This window comes from Caretta caretta, chromosome 11, assembly GCF_965140235.1.
Source record: "Caretta caretta isolate rCarCar2 chromosome 11, rCarCar1.hap1, whole genome shotgun sequence".
In the NCBI taxonomy this organism is placed as follows: Eukaryota; Metazoa; Chordata; order Testudines; family Cheloniidae; genus Caretta; species Caretta caretta.
This window is the reverse complement of record NC_134216.1, coordinates 17,912,919-17,927,102: the sequence shown is the minus strand read 5'-3', so window position 1 is coordinate 17,927,102 and position 14,184 is coordinate 17,912,919. Positions and strand designations below refer to the sequence as shown.

At 41.3% G+C, this 14,184-nt stretch overlaps 1 protein-coding gene across 4 annotated transcripts in view; it reads right to left on the bottom strand.

Annotated features, from left to right (window-relative positions):
• The window catches only part of MGAT5 (alpha-1,6-mannosylglycoprotein 6-beta-N-acetylglucosaminyltransferase), a 232,371-nt gene that overhangs the window by 198,926 nt on the left and 19,261 nt on the right, over positions 1-14,184 (bottom strand). The window contains exons 2-5 of one of the 4 annotated variants that reach the window (XM_075117780.1): positions 13,389-13,498; positions 12,401-12,457; positions 8,225-8,327; positions 7,657-7,770 (exon numbers count right to left, since the gene is read on the bottom strand). The exons of 1 other annotated variant lie outside the window; for it this stretch is intronic. The gene's annotated coding sequence lies outside the window, so the exon portion shown is untranslated. The remainder of the gene's footprint in view (positions 1-7,656; positions 7,771-8,224; positions 8,328-12,400; positions 12,458-13,388; positions 13,499-14,184) is intronic. 2 more of the 4 variants (XM_075117781.1, XM_048869222.2) reach the window with 2 other exon arrangements.

The following is a 14,184-nucleotide window of genomic DNA, read 5'->3' as shown; positions in this document are numbered from 1 at the left end:
ACCTCATTTGGAACTGAAAGTATGCAATCAGGCAGCAGCAGAGACGAGAGAAAAAAAAAAAAAAAAAAAAAGCAAATACAATACAGTACTGCAGCATTCTCAAACCGTGGGTTGGGACCCCAAAGTTGGTCACAACCCCATTTTAATGGGATTGCTAAGGCCAGCATTAGACTTGCCGGGCCCCAGGGCTGAAGCCTGAGCTCTACCCACACCTGGAGTGGCGGGGCTCAGGCCCCCCCATTCCCCAGATCATGTAGTAACTTTGTTGTTAGAAGGGGGTCGAGGTGCAATGAAGCTTGAGAACCCCTGAAGTACTGTGTTAAACCTAAACTACTAAAAAATAAAGGGAAAGCAGCATTTTTCTTCTGCATAGTAAAATTTCAAAGCTGTACTAAGCCAATGTTCAGTTGTAAACTTTTGAAAGAACAACCATAATGTTTTGTTCAGAGTTATGAACATTTCAGAGTTTTGAACAACCTCCATTCCCAAGGTGTTCGTAACCAAGGTTCTACTGTACAGTGAAACAAGAAAAAGTTTATATAACAAGGTACAGAGATTTAAGTGACAGCAAGTAGTAGTATTGGGAACAAATTTTACATTCAAAATAAAATCATAGCACACATTCTAGAACTTAGATTTACTTAACTAGATACTTTCATGTCTTATAGAGCAACGTGCACCCAAAGTCCTTCCAGCAAGGCTTGGCTGTGATCTTCCATTCATGAGACAAGACATGCTTCCCAGTGAAGGATCTAGATTTTTCTGTTTGCACCCCCAGACATAGCAGAAGAATCCATTGTCCTTATTCATAAACAGGTCACCTCCTGCCTGCGGTTTTTCCTGTATACTCCTGTCTTGTAGATTTTGCAATCTGAATCAGCATCTGCATCAGTATGCAAACAGGTCTACGTTGTGAGACATACAATATACAATAACCAGACAGGGAGACAAGTGTGTTACCCTCTGCCTGGAAGGAACTTGTCCAAGACATGTCACATCCTGGTTACCTGCCTTACGAACATAATTTTCAGAATAAACACAACTCCTTAAATATTATTTATATATGCATTTTGCAATGATAACAATCACCAGTGGGCTACTGACCCTCAGACACCTCACAGGCCACCCTTTAGTGGAAAAATTATGCATATATCTGACTCGGGGGATCCCTGTAAAACTATGCACCCTTGGGCCTTCTGCTAGTTGGGACCAAGAAGTCCCACGGTCATCAAGGCATTTTAGAAGTGTTAGAGTTCTATAATTTATCAGGACTATTTTTCTTATCCTCCTGCATGTAAAGCCAAATGACAGAGTCATCTGTAGTGTCCTTAGAGGAGAGGAAAAGTAACTAATAAAGGTTAAAATTATCGAAAAGTTTTTTTCAGAAGTCAATGTTAAGGTCCAATCTCTCAATCAGCCAGGGCTAGAAGGAAATGCTTTGTACTACTTGAAATGGGAAGATGCCCAATTCTAAACTGTTCCCATTTCTAGTTTGGGTGATTTATGATATCCTGTCAAGGCAGATTATTTTATTTACGAGTACTTGGGGGGGGGGGGGAAGGGCAGTGGGGAGGTCTACATTTTGAAGGTAAGGAGAAACATTTTAATTTTTTAAAATAGCAACTTTTTGAAAGCCACTCAGAAATGTGAAGCTTTGGAAAGAGTCTTGGTAGAAATTAATTAGTGGACTGAATATAGGTGAGATGGGTAAGGGTCATGATAAATTCATCATATGGATAACCACCATGTGTGTTAAATTTCTAAATGTGACAGGAATTAAAACACCTACACCACACTCATACTACACAATTAACCGTTAAGAGCCCAATCTAAATCCCTGCATAAAACCTGAGTAAATGTCTGTTTTGGTACGCATTAAATCTTAGAATGATTACCTGCTTATGTGCCAATTTGTACTGGACCTTTCACTGTGAATTAGCAAGTTTCTTCTGTGTACTCCTGTAAAGGCGTAAATGCGGAACGAGTGAGAAGCTGGATTAACAGGATTCGGTTACTGAATGCAAAGCCAAAGTCAGTTATCCCAACTTCTTGAACTCACATGTTGGATCTCCTGGTACAAATTCCATTGTTGGCAGGAGCCTGTGCCAATACTGCCAGAGCCCAGAAGTTAAACTGGTTTCAAAAGGATCAGTGTTCAAACTGAAACTGTTCGCAACATTGACTTCTTGTCAGCATAATATGGCTTCTTGTTAAAAAATGCAAAGGGAAAAATATTTCAGTCCTCTCCCTTACACCACCCAACACCCCATGTGCCAAGATTTTCAGGAGTGACTAGATATTCGAGGTGCACTATGTGAGACACCTTAGAGGAGACCAATTTTCATGAAGTATTAATCACCTCACCCTCTGAAAGTCAGGCCTTGTTAAGGTGTTTCAGATAAGGAACTCAAAATCTGAGGCACTCAAAATCATTAGCCACATATGGAAATCCATCTCCCCACCTCCTTTAAAAACAACCAGAACAAAACAGTCATGTTTTTAAAGCAGAGGAAATTTTAAGTATATTGCACTTCTCTATGTATTATATGGAGATACAGGAAATAGAAGTCTTCAATCCCAGCAAGAGACTAAGAAACTACTGAAATTTTATCTGCACATAGAACAATTAAGACAAAATGTTCTTATTATTAAGTAGATTAATTAATGCTCACAAAGTGCTATAAAAATGAAAAGCATTTTATATACTGCTATTATTAAATCATGAGTAACAATTTAATGTTAAATATGTGAAAACAGAACATATCACATGCAAAAACATTCAAACAATTTCTAAAAACTAAGCTCAGAAAAGTGATTACAACTAAAGCATCCTGAGACAAATAAAATGAACAAGAGATATATTTAGCTTCATTGCATACTCCTCTTTCTAGAGATAGAGTTCCTTCAGTATGTGTGATTTAAAAAAAAAATCCCATATCTGCCAGGAAATGAGGGCACACTTTTCTCGCTCCACACAGATGACCTGCTTTAAATAGTCTTATATAACTATAAATGAGGTTAGATTGGTCTTACCACATATTTGCACTTATTTTTCAGTCTGCACCACATTCACATGTGTTAAAAATTTCCCCAAACATGTTCAGCTAAAATGATCTAACAAGCTGGAGTGGGTCAGAATCATTGGTACTCAGTGGGACACAGCTGGTGCTCGTTAAAAGCAGAAATGGTCCCTTTAAGTCTCATGAAGAATGAGCACGCTTGCTCTTTCTGGTATATTTTCTTTTGAGAGCAGAGCAGCCATTCTCTCCTAGGAAGAGAGCACAAGCCATCCCTGAGGCAGTATCAACAACTAACAGAGCATTTTCCCCAAACCAGGTGGTTTCCCAGCAACAAGCAGAAGTGGATGTGTTTCAGCACTGGGTGAAGTGGATGACATTTCTCTTGCCTACCTCCATAAGGGTATTGTAAGGCTTAATTAATGTTTGAAAAGCTCTTAGCTACTGTAATTGAAAGCCCTAAATACTTTGTAATTCTATAATAATTTAGGGTTGTTTTTTGTTTTGTTTTTGTTAGTACATAGTGGGAGGGGGAGAGAAGAGAGAAATGTCCCTTTCAGAAGCTTTCTTGTAGCATTATTAGCAGACTGCCCTAAAGGACCACATTGAGGACCATTATTAAGAAAAAAAAAAAAAAGCACAGTAAAGTATCCATGTGTGAGAGGTAAACTGAACAGAAAGTCCAGATATCAACAAACCGCAGCAGCAGGAAGTCACCTAAAACTTCCCTTTGTCAGACATTACCCATCTCCTCTAGGGCTTTGTCTACACTAGAAAACTTCGTACCCATGATACAGCAGCTGCCAACAATGTGCAGTTGCAGTAGTAGTAGCAAGAATATACATGTTAAGGAGTTTTTATTACTGTGTCATAAAAACCTCTCAGCAAGTTATGACATAGTGATGTCTGCTCCTGTCTATACTAATAGATTAGCTACTGTTGCTGTAACGTGGGTACTAATTTTTCCAGAGCTCACGCATCCTAGAGTTAAAGGAACAGCCACAGCCCTAAATGGATGTGACCAACTGCAAACTGGTCCTCTGGTAGCCCAACATCAAAAAGTCCTCTTGAATACAAAAGGAAATTCAATGGACAATAAGTTGCTTTGGAAGTTCACTTCCATTTCCTAGCAAGGTTAAATTAAGTTACTCTAATAAAACCTAAACCTAAACAAACTAATCTCTTTAGATCTATAAAAACAAGCTAAGGAGAATAACCTGAGTTGATCTTGTGAATAGAATTGAACAGCTATCAAAAACATTGTGTAATGAAACTTCATGAATGATTCTAAAATGAATCAATGTTGCTCTAATTTTTCCTTACTAGCCAAGAAGGCCTTCTCTGTGCAAAAGAAATACAAAGAGATAGAGAGAGACAACACTCAACAGGGACTTCAATGAGTAACCAGAAATAAATTTAACTACAGTGGAGCATATTTGCCCCTAGCTTTAGGATTAATTAGTTGGTTAGCTGTGAGAGAAATCTGACAAAGGTGTAATTCTCCTCTTCTAGTCTCACCAGCCAGAAACTTGCTCAACATTCTAGCCCCTAAATCTGGGGCACAAGTACTCTACAGGTAACAGAGGACATGTCTGCAAGTCATTTCCCAGAATCAAGTTGAGGTTATCTAGCAAAGAAACAGGGTGAGAAACATATCAGTCATAGATGTGGCTGACAGAGGTGAACTGAAGGCCTCCTGGAGGAAAATTAGCCTTGATTCTTTCACACCACAAGTAAAACTAAGATCCTGAAGACTTCTGGTCACTGAAGTTCCGCAGCACTAGTCTCAACCGTAGGACTGTTTACACTGGTATCCTGACCAAAACTCCAACTAAGGTATGATGTAATTTACCCATCTAAATCCTCCATCCCGTTTCAAATTGAAATGATATTCCTTCCTTTTTGTCTTAAGCCACTGTGAAGTGTTGCTGTGTACCATTAAACAGGTGCCATGTTTTACTCCAAATCTGGATGCATTTCAGTGGTGGGTGAAAGTGATCCTTACATATAATTTGGACCTTAGTTAAGCCTGTAATGTGCCTTCAGAATCCTTCTCTACTGTGTGCCATATATAGCTATATAATATTATACCACATATGAAGCATCAAAGTTTTTTTTAATTGTGTGACTTCTTAACAGTTTTAATCTCATTCAAGCTTCAGAAACATCTGGCCTTCAAGTAAGTAGTTTGTGGAATTTAAGTTAACGTTTCTACCCCAGCTGCCAACATCTGCACAGCTAGTGAGCTCGTACTTTCTCCCATGTTCGGATAATCTGTTCTGATAAATAGCATTGCTTACAAGTTTCAGTCTCTGCCTAATTAACATATTGAGTCTTTGGCTTCTGAAAAAGCTATTGCAGATACATGACAAAAACTGGAAGGAATCCGCACCATCTCGCAAAATATCTGTGTTATTGGTGAAAGTGTTTTTTCTGCACTAGATTGTCCTCTTAGGACAGCTATTTAAAATCCTTTGAGAGTCACAAGTGCAACTGAATTTGGTGGCCTAGTACCAAGTACATACAAATTCACATCACACTTTCACCACTGTATGGACATTGGATCAAACACTGCAAAGCATCCTTTCAAGAAAGGTTCAGGACTAGAATAGCAGGAGCAGTTGAGTAAATGAGAAGCCACTGGTTAAGTCAGGTGCATTGTTAGAATTTAAAAGTTAGCACAGCTCATGTCTATGTAGCTTGTTCCCAATAAATGTTAATTATGCTCTGTAATGGGATCTACAAATCCCATGCTGAACACAGGCAGAAGGGGGAGAAGTCTCTCTCCTGTTTACAAGCAAACAGCTTGATCACAACAACCCCATGCAGCTGCCAGAGCTGTCAGTTATGGAGGCAGGCACCCATAGCTTCAACCAATAAAAGGAAACAGGGCCTGCTACAAAGAGGAGCATGCACAGAAGGAAAGGGAGGCAGAAAGACCTGGGATAACAAGGTGGCAACAGCCCTGCACCAGGCTACCTCCAAGAAAACAGCTAGGAGACAGAGACGGCAGCAAGCCCAAAAAGCAAAGGGCTGACAGGCTTAATTGAAGGTGAGGGTCCAAGAACTGTCCTAAGAGCAAACTACAGAGGGATTTTTCAGTCAGAAGAAGCTGAGGCCCCTCAAGAGACCACCCCAAGAGATAGTCACATGCCCTTAGCATTTTTAACCAATAATTATGCTAACAGTATGTTAGGATCAAATAGGAAAGCAATAGAAAATGAAGGGAAAAAATCACAGTACCACTATATAAATCAATTATGCGCCTTCACCTTGAATACTGTATCTAATTCTGGTCACCTCATCTCAAAAAAGGTATAGTGGAACTGGAAAAGGTTAAGAGAGAGGCCACAAAGATAATCAAGGGTATGAAATGGCTTCCATACAAGGAGAGTCTAAAAAGAGTAGGGCCGTTAGGCTTAGAAAAGAGATGACTAAGTGGGGATATGATAGAGATCTATAAAATCACGAATAGTGTGGAAAAAGTAGATAGAGAAGCATTATTAACCTTTCCACAATACCAAAACCAGGGGTCACCTAATGAAATTAATAGGCAACAGATTGAGTAGAAACAAGAGGAAATATTTTTTTCCACACAACATGCAACTAACCTGTGGAACTCATTGTCATGGGATGTTATGATGGCCAAAAGTAAAACTGTGGTACTCTGTACCTCAAAACAACACCCCAGAACCCCGATATTCACCACTGACATATAATTATATGCTTTGTACAAAGTATGCCTTGTGAGGTATAATTTAAAGTCTTGATCTGTTGAACATTAATATCCTGTTGGATGGTATGTGCTATCATAGTATGTGAAGTTATGAAGTTTTGCTGTGTGTGTTACTGAAATATGTTGTGAGGCTAGAAACACCCACAGCCAGGCCTTTAAGGTACAACCATGGAATAGCCAGACACGCTGATGGCCCATTAAAGAGAATCCACTATCCCAGGAATGGAATACAATGGAGCCTTCTCAGAGAGAGCGTGTATACAGGGGAGACTACTTGACCAATAGGACTGGACCCCCAAGTCACAATCAAAAATCTTTCCAGTAAGCTGGAAGAAACTATACTATAAACTATAGAAAGGGACGTCATCCGTTTGGCCTCACTCCCCCCAGAAACACATCTGAAGGACAAAAGACTTTGAACTGGGGAGGGGTCCCAGGCTGGAGGAGAGTTCCAGACTGTGTACTGAAGATCTGTGACCAGTTTGTACTATCTATCAGGGTGAGACACTGCTTGATTCAAATCCTGTTTAGTTTATAGAACTCGGATTGTGAACTTCCTTTTATTTTTTAGGTAACCAACTTTGATCTTGCATCCTACGAAGTGGGTATTCACCCACGAAAGCTTATATGTCTGTTAGTCTATAAGGTGCCACAGGACTCTTTGCAACTTTGATCTCTACACTTACTACTTATAATCAATTCAATTTTTCTGTAATTAATAAATCTTTTATATTTTACCTAAAACAGTGCATTTTGGTTGAACTGCATGGAAAATCTCAGATCAGCTTACAAAGCCTGTGCATGTCCTCTCCACATTGAGGGAGGGGCAGACTGGGTAATGAACTTACACTACTCAAGCTTCTTGACCAAGGACTGTTTCATACTAGGTGTATGTACACCTACCTCAATAAGGAACCATTCGGAGAGATGCTACCGTAGTGGTAGTAGAAGAGAGTGGTGATGAGAAAAGAAATCAACATTGAAGACAATTCCTGAAAGCATGCACCATGATCTAGTCTAGGAGAAAAGAAAATGTGGAGTGAAGCCAGGAAGTGAAAGCCCAAAACCATGCAATACATATAGTTGCTAGAATAGGATTCAACTAATACATTATTGGAAGAACTTCAATGTCATTTTTCAACAATACTTTATTGCATTATTCAAGCTCTATAGCACATCAAATACTATTTGACAAGCATATTTGATGAATTCTGGCAAAGTTCTAATGTATTTGACAAATATTTGTTCTGCTCTCTCATTATCCAGTAGAAAACTGAACAACGTTATATACAATATACAATAAACAGTGCAAAAAACTGATACGCCTTTATATTGCAGGGAGTTTGGCCATACAATTTACATCCTGACTAACTGGCTTAGTTCTCATATTAGAAGGCACTGGAGAAATTGTTTAAGTCCTGTAAGTTTCCAATGCCAGAAGGATTTGCCAGAATAACTTCAACCTACTTACCATGCTGCATTTTAAGTTGTATCATCAATCTTTTTAATGAAGTGCCAAATCTGAAGTTATTTCAAGAGCAAGGTGGGTGGTAGCTTTAAAAATATTCTGTAGCCTGTGAAAGGACAAGAGCATGCATACATAAGAGTATCTTTCTTGTGTATTGCATTTCACTTTATTTATTTTAACAACTGGTATTATTCATATAGTGTCAAATGTGCACTAGACACTTATAAGACAAGAGAATGATTTTAAATAGTTTTTAAAAAAGATACACAGAAAAGATAAAACAAGAACACTAAAATCCATATTGATAGTATGTATTTAGTCACACTGGTCTTTTTCCATAAAGGCCCATAAGCAATTATATAAATAGGGATCACTTTACCACCAATGAACAGACTTGTCAGATGGAACATGAACTCTGTTCAACATGCAGCAACGTTACTCCGCAGACTAGCACAGGAAGTGCAGAGGAATGCTGTATCAAACTGAAACCAAATCTAGGGGTGCAGAATCTAATTACTTAAACTGGAGTTTGGCTAGGATCACAATAGCTAATGCCCCTTCTTGTGGAAAAGTGCCATGCCAGTTTTTATTTTCATCTCAACAATGCATCACACAACACAATATAAACGTTACACGGTAAAATTAGGAGAGAAAAGGATGTGGCAAACCTTTAGGCTTCCAATCAGCATTTTGCACGAGCATGAGAAATGTTGATTCAAGTTGTAGCTTCTGACTTTCGTGGAACAGCTGAATGTAGGGCTATGTCTATGCTCACAGTAGTGCGTAGACAAGTACAGGCACTGCACATGTAGCTACATGCTGCAACGAAAAGTCAGGCTGCATCCACGCTTGTCACTGAGGTGTGTAGCTACACATGGCAATGAAAAGCTTTGAGTTTGGGTGCAGGGTGGGGCTCCAGGCTGGGGCAGAGTGTTGGGGTGCATGAGGGGGTAGTGCATGAGGGGGTACAGGATTCTGGCTCTGGGAGGGGGCTCAGGGCTGGGAGGGCTCACTTCTGCCAGGCAGCCGTTACTTCCAGCAGCTCCTGGTCGGCGGGCGCAGCAAGGCTAAGGCAGGCTCCCTGCCTAACCCGGCCCCACACCGCTCCTGGAAGGGGCCAAAGTACCCCTGCAGCCCCCTGGAGGAGGGGTGTAGAGGGTATGTGGCTCGCATGCTGCCCCCTCTGCAAGCACCGCCCCCACAGCTCTCACGGCCAACAGGAGCTGCGGGGGTGGTGCTTGCAGGCACGAGCAGCAGGCAGAGGGAGACCTCTGACCCACCCCCCTCCCCCCCACAGGGTCATGGGGCTGCGCTGGCCGCTTCCGGGAGCGGCATGGGGCTAGGGTACGGAGTCTGCCTTAGTGGCAGCCATGCTGCACCACCAGAGATCGTGATCTCCTAGAGGGAGATCCTCTAGGATCAACCAGTCAATCGTGATCGACCAGTTGGTGACCACTGCCCTCGCCTAAGCCCTGCCTCACAATCTACACTGCTGTTTACACCTGTGGTAGCTGGGCACGCAGCATCTGTACTCTATATGCCACCATAAGTGTAAACGTCCCTTAGGAATGCCATAGCACGAAGGAGCAACAAAAGAAAACCCCAAACCATGCTTCATTCTGAAGCGACCCAGGAACCGCAATGGCTAAGTCTGAAGAGATTTATTACCAACAATTCTGATTCAGAATGACAGTGGCCATGAGCTTAAAGCTGAGGGAAGGCATAAAACTTAGAACTTCTTTAAGACTGAGCGGACTGCAGAAACCCCACACTCTGAGTGTAGGAAAGAAAAATACACTCATACTTCATTTCAACTATAAAAAGAATTCATTCTCTGGGTAACTTTTCTTTGAGACATGCAAAATGTAAGCTTTATGTAGACTAACTGCCCTATATATTTTAATTACTGTGATATTTTTCCAAGTATGGCTCTTTATACAAGGATTACTGTTTTGTTCATTCAAAGGGCTCTCTGTTTTCTCTATTCTAGACATCCCACCACATATGCCAATATCTTGGTATGTAAGAAGGCACTCTTGGAAACTTTTAAAGTAGTTTAATCAATACTAGCATTTTGCTGTAACATTACACTGTGTGTAAACTACCTGAGTGGTGGAGCACCTATGATGCTAGGAAATTAATCAAGCTACAGGACTTCAGCAGAAACTCGACAGATGCTTAATCTGAACAAGACTTTTCTCTCCTAGTCACTTACTGCCCTCAGTAAAAAGCCCCAAAAGACCTAGGTCTCTCATTGTGCTAAATGTTGCACACAGAAGGCAGAGATAAGCACTGGGCTTGGCCCATGGCTAATCTGTAATGAGAGGTGCCAGGGCTCAAGCCATTAAGTGCTGGGGCTCAAGCAATTTTTTTTTTTACATTCATAACTGATGCAGCAAGCCCAGAGGTGCCAGGGCTATGAACTGCCAAGCCTGGAGGTGCCAGGGCTCAGCCCTGGCACAAATTAAGCCCTGTCAAAACCCCAAAGAATGTAAGTAAATGAGTGTGCAGTTATTTACATCACAGAATTTAACCCATTACACTGGAATGCTTGTTACACTACCCTATCTATATTCTGCAATGGGGCCTTTCCTTTTACTGTAGGCTTGAATTCAATCAGATGGCTGTTCAATGGTCAGTGTTAATGATTTCAGCCCAGTTCCCGGTGTACTGGTGGAAACTTCCCAGAATCTCCACCTCAGCTAGTACTAACTGGTACTTTGCAAAGAGGCCAAGGACTAAAATGGACTGTCTCAGCCACTTTCTCACCTCCATAAGTAGTCCCCCACCAAGTCTGGGTTAAAACCAGGAAGGTTGAAAGGAAACTAGAACTAACATTGTCTAACTTTATCCCCATCAACTTTGCCATACTTGATATGGAGATCGATCCAGAAACTCTCTCAAGCAATAAATATTCAATAAATATTGAAAAGATTCAAGCAAAAGTAGTTGGCAATAAACAATTATTACCTTTGAATGGAAGTCAATACAATTTTCCCTAGCAGAGATTTCAAAATATTAAGGTCTATTTAACTGTCTCCTTCCCCATTTTAGACAGAGACCTCTGATCAAACACTTTGCCATGAAAATATACCACTAATTTGGATTTGTGTCCTACAGTATTAACAACACAGATTTCTGAAACTCTTTTTTACTAGTTTAGTTATTTCATCTCCCTGCCAAGCCAGTGGAAAAAGCAGAGGAAATTTTTCAACAGCAATTAAGAGATTACAGCACTAGCTGCAGGAAGCATTTCCTTACCAACATAAAATACATCATCAAAACTGAAAAGGGAGTAAGGTTATGAAAGTGACAAGTGCGAGGATAGTCAATGAAACATGCACTGAGACTATACATTTTAAATACTAAATTGCACAAATCAATAGATTACCAATCTGAAATATTAAAGCAACTGGTGATCATTAAAAACCTAATGGCCTGCAAAATCTCCTATTCAAAACTAAAGCCATTTGTGAATAAAATGAGTACTGAAAATATTTAAAAACAAATATGTTTACGCAAAGCAAGGATGAGAGAGACCTGTAACCCCAATCCACACCTCTAATTTCCCACCCCATGTCCCCAAATTTCTAAAAAATGATAAATTCCCTCCCATGTTAGAGCCTTTCATACCAATACTGAAACTGGAGAGAATTTTTCCACCTACAGAGCTCATAACTTCTTAATTGTAGATTTACAATGAAAACCCTAATTGATCTATAACTACAAAAGCATAGCAAATTTTGTGATAATTTACCCACTGACTTCTACGAGACAAAAATAACTGTCATGTGCTCTGAAGGTGTTATTTGATTTAAATTCCATCTTTATTAAATTTTAGGAAATGACAAAAGAAATATTACCCAGGTAGGCATAAGAAGTATTCTGCATATACTGCATTACTGCGTCTAAAGACTGTGTCTAGAACTCATTTATTGATTTATAGAAATAAATTCAGCTGGTATTTGGCAGAGAACAAGGGCTATTATTCAAACCTATGAAGAGTACAATTGAAAAAAATTTGTATTAAAATATGCGTGTAACTAATCAGTATAACACAATTACAAGCTTATAATACTTCAAATTTGTCCATCAAGAATCTTATCTATAACAATCACATAAAATTAAGCCAGATATTTGAGATGCAGAATACACTAAAAATCAACTGTTTGTACATACTGTTTTCAAACTGTTAGCGGCAGTGGTGTTTACATAATTTAGATAGATTAGTTCAACCTAAAAGAAAGCAAACACAATGAGTAGCTTTTTTGTGACAGTCAATGTCAGTTAAGTGGGATTCCATAACTACAGGAAGAGATACAAGGACTGAAATATCTATTTTTTGCAGTTACTTGATATAAGAAATCATAAGGCATCTACATGATCACAGCCAAATTGGAATAAAATGGCTCTAAGCACTGAACAGATGTGCATTCTGTTCTATGCAGCATGAAGTATAAATTGTATAGTTTAACTGCCAAATTACAAGTGTATTTCCTGTATAGGATGCTCTACACCCTTTCCTGTACTACCAGATCAAAGGACACACCCATCTCTTTCACAAAATTTTGGTATAATAGAATCATAGGACTGGAAGGGACATCGAGAGGCCATCTGGTCCAGTCCCCTGCACTCACGGCAGGACTAAGTATAATCTAGACCATCCCTGACAGGTGTTTGTCTAAGCTGCTCTCAAAAATCTCCAGTGATGGAGATTCCACGACCTCCCTAGTCAATTTATTCCAGTGCTTAACCAGGGGCAGCAGGTTTGTATAATTTTTGGTGGTGCCCAGAACAGGTCCAAGTCCTGTCCCCACTCCCTCACCTAAGCTCTGGGAGGGAGTTTGGGTGCGGGCTCTGGGCTGGGGCAGAGGGGTGAGGTGGGGTGCAGGAGCAGGGGGCAGGCTCTAGGATGTAGTTAGGGTGCGGGCTCTGGGCTGGGGCAGGCGGTTGGGTTGTGGGAGCGGGGGTGGGCTCTGGGAGAGAGTTGGGTGTGAGGCACAGGCTCTGGGAGGAGTTGGGAAGCAGGAGGAGGTACAGGGGGCGGGCATTTGGGTGCGGGCTCTGGGCTGGGGCAGGGAGTTGGGATGCAGGAGTGGGGAGCGGGATTTTGGGTGTGTTGGGTCTGGGCTGGGGATTGGGGTGCGGGAGAGGATGAGGCGCTTACCTTGGGCAGCTCCCAAAAGCAATCCGCACCCCCCTCTGGCAGCAGCTCCTAGGTGGGGGGCTGGAGGGGTCTCTGGGCGCTGCTACCCGCAGGCACTGCCCCAGCAGCTCCTATTGGGCACAGTTCGCAGAGTCAGCATTCAGGGTTGGGGCAGCGTGTGGCAACACTGCCTCACCCATGCCCCACCAGGGGCCTCAGGGACATGCCTGCAGCTTCCAGAAGTGGAGCGGGCGGGCAGGAAGCCGCCTTAGCCCCGTTGCACTGCTGGTGGTGGCTATGGGAGCCCCGGGCCCTTTTAAATTGCCCAGGGCAGACACACGCGGGCAGCAGCGGAGGAGAGACCCGGCCCCAAACTTTGGTGGAGCCGGGCCCCTGTGCTCTCATATTCATTAAGCATGCGCACTAAGGGCCCATACAACTCACTGCCCCTGTGCTGAACCATCCAGATAGTTAGGAAAAACTTCCTAATGTCCAACCTAAACCACATTTGCTGCAATTTAAGCCCATTGCTTCTTGTCCTAGCCTCAGAGGTTAAGGAGAATAATTTTTCTCCCTCCTCCTTTCAAGTACCTTTTATGTACTTGAAAACTGGTCTCATGTCCCCTTCTCAGTCTTCTCTTCTATAATAAGGAGAATGAGTAAGAATTTTTACATGAAAGCAACTCTCAGATTCTAAGGTCAGGAGGAACCATCTATTCTGACCTTCTGCACAAGAGAGGTCTGAGAATTTCACTAATTACCCCAGCATTGAGCCCAATAACTTGTGTTTGGCTAAACCATCTTCTAACAAGACATC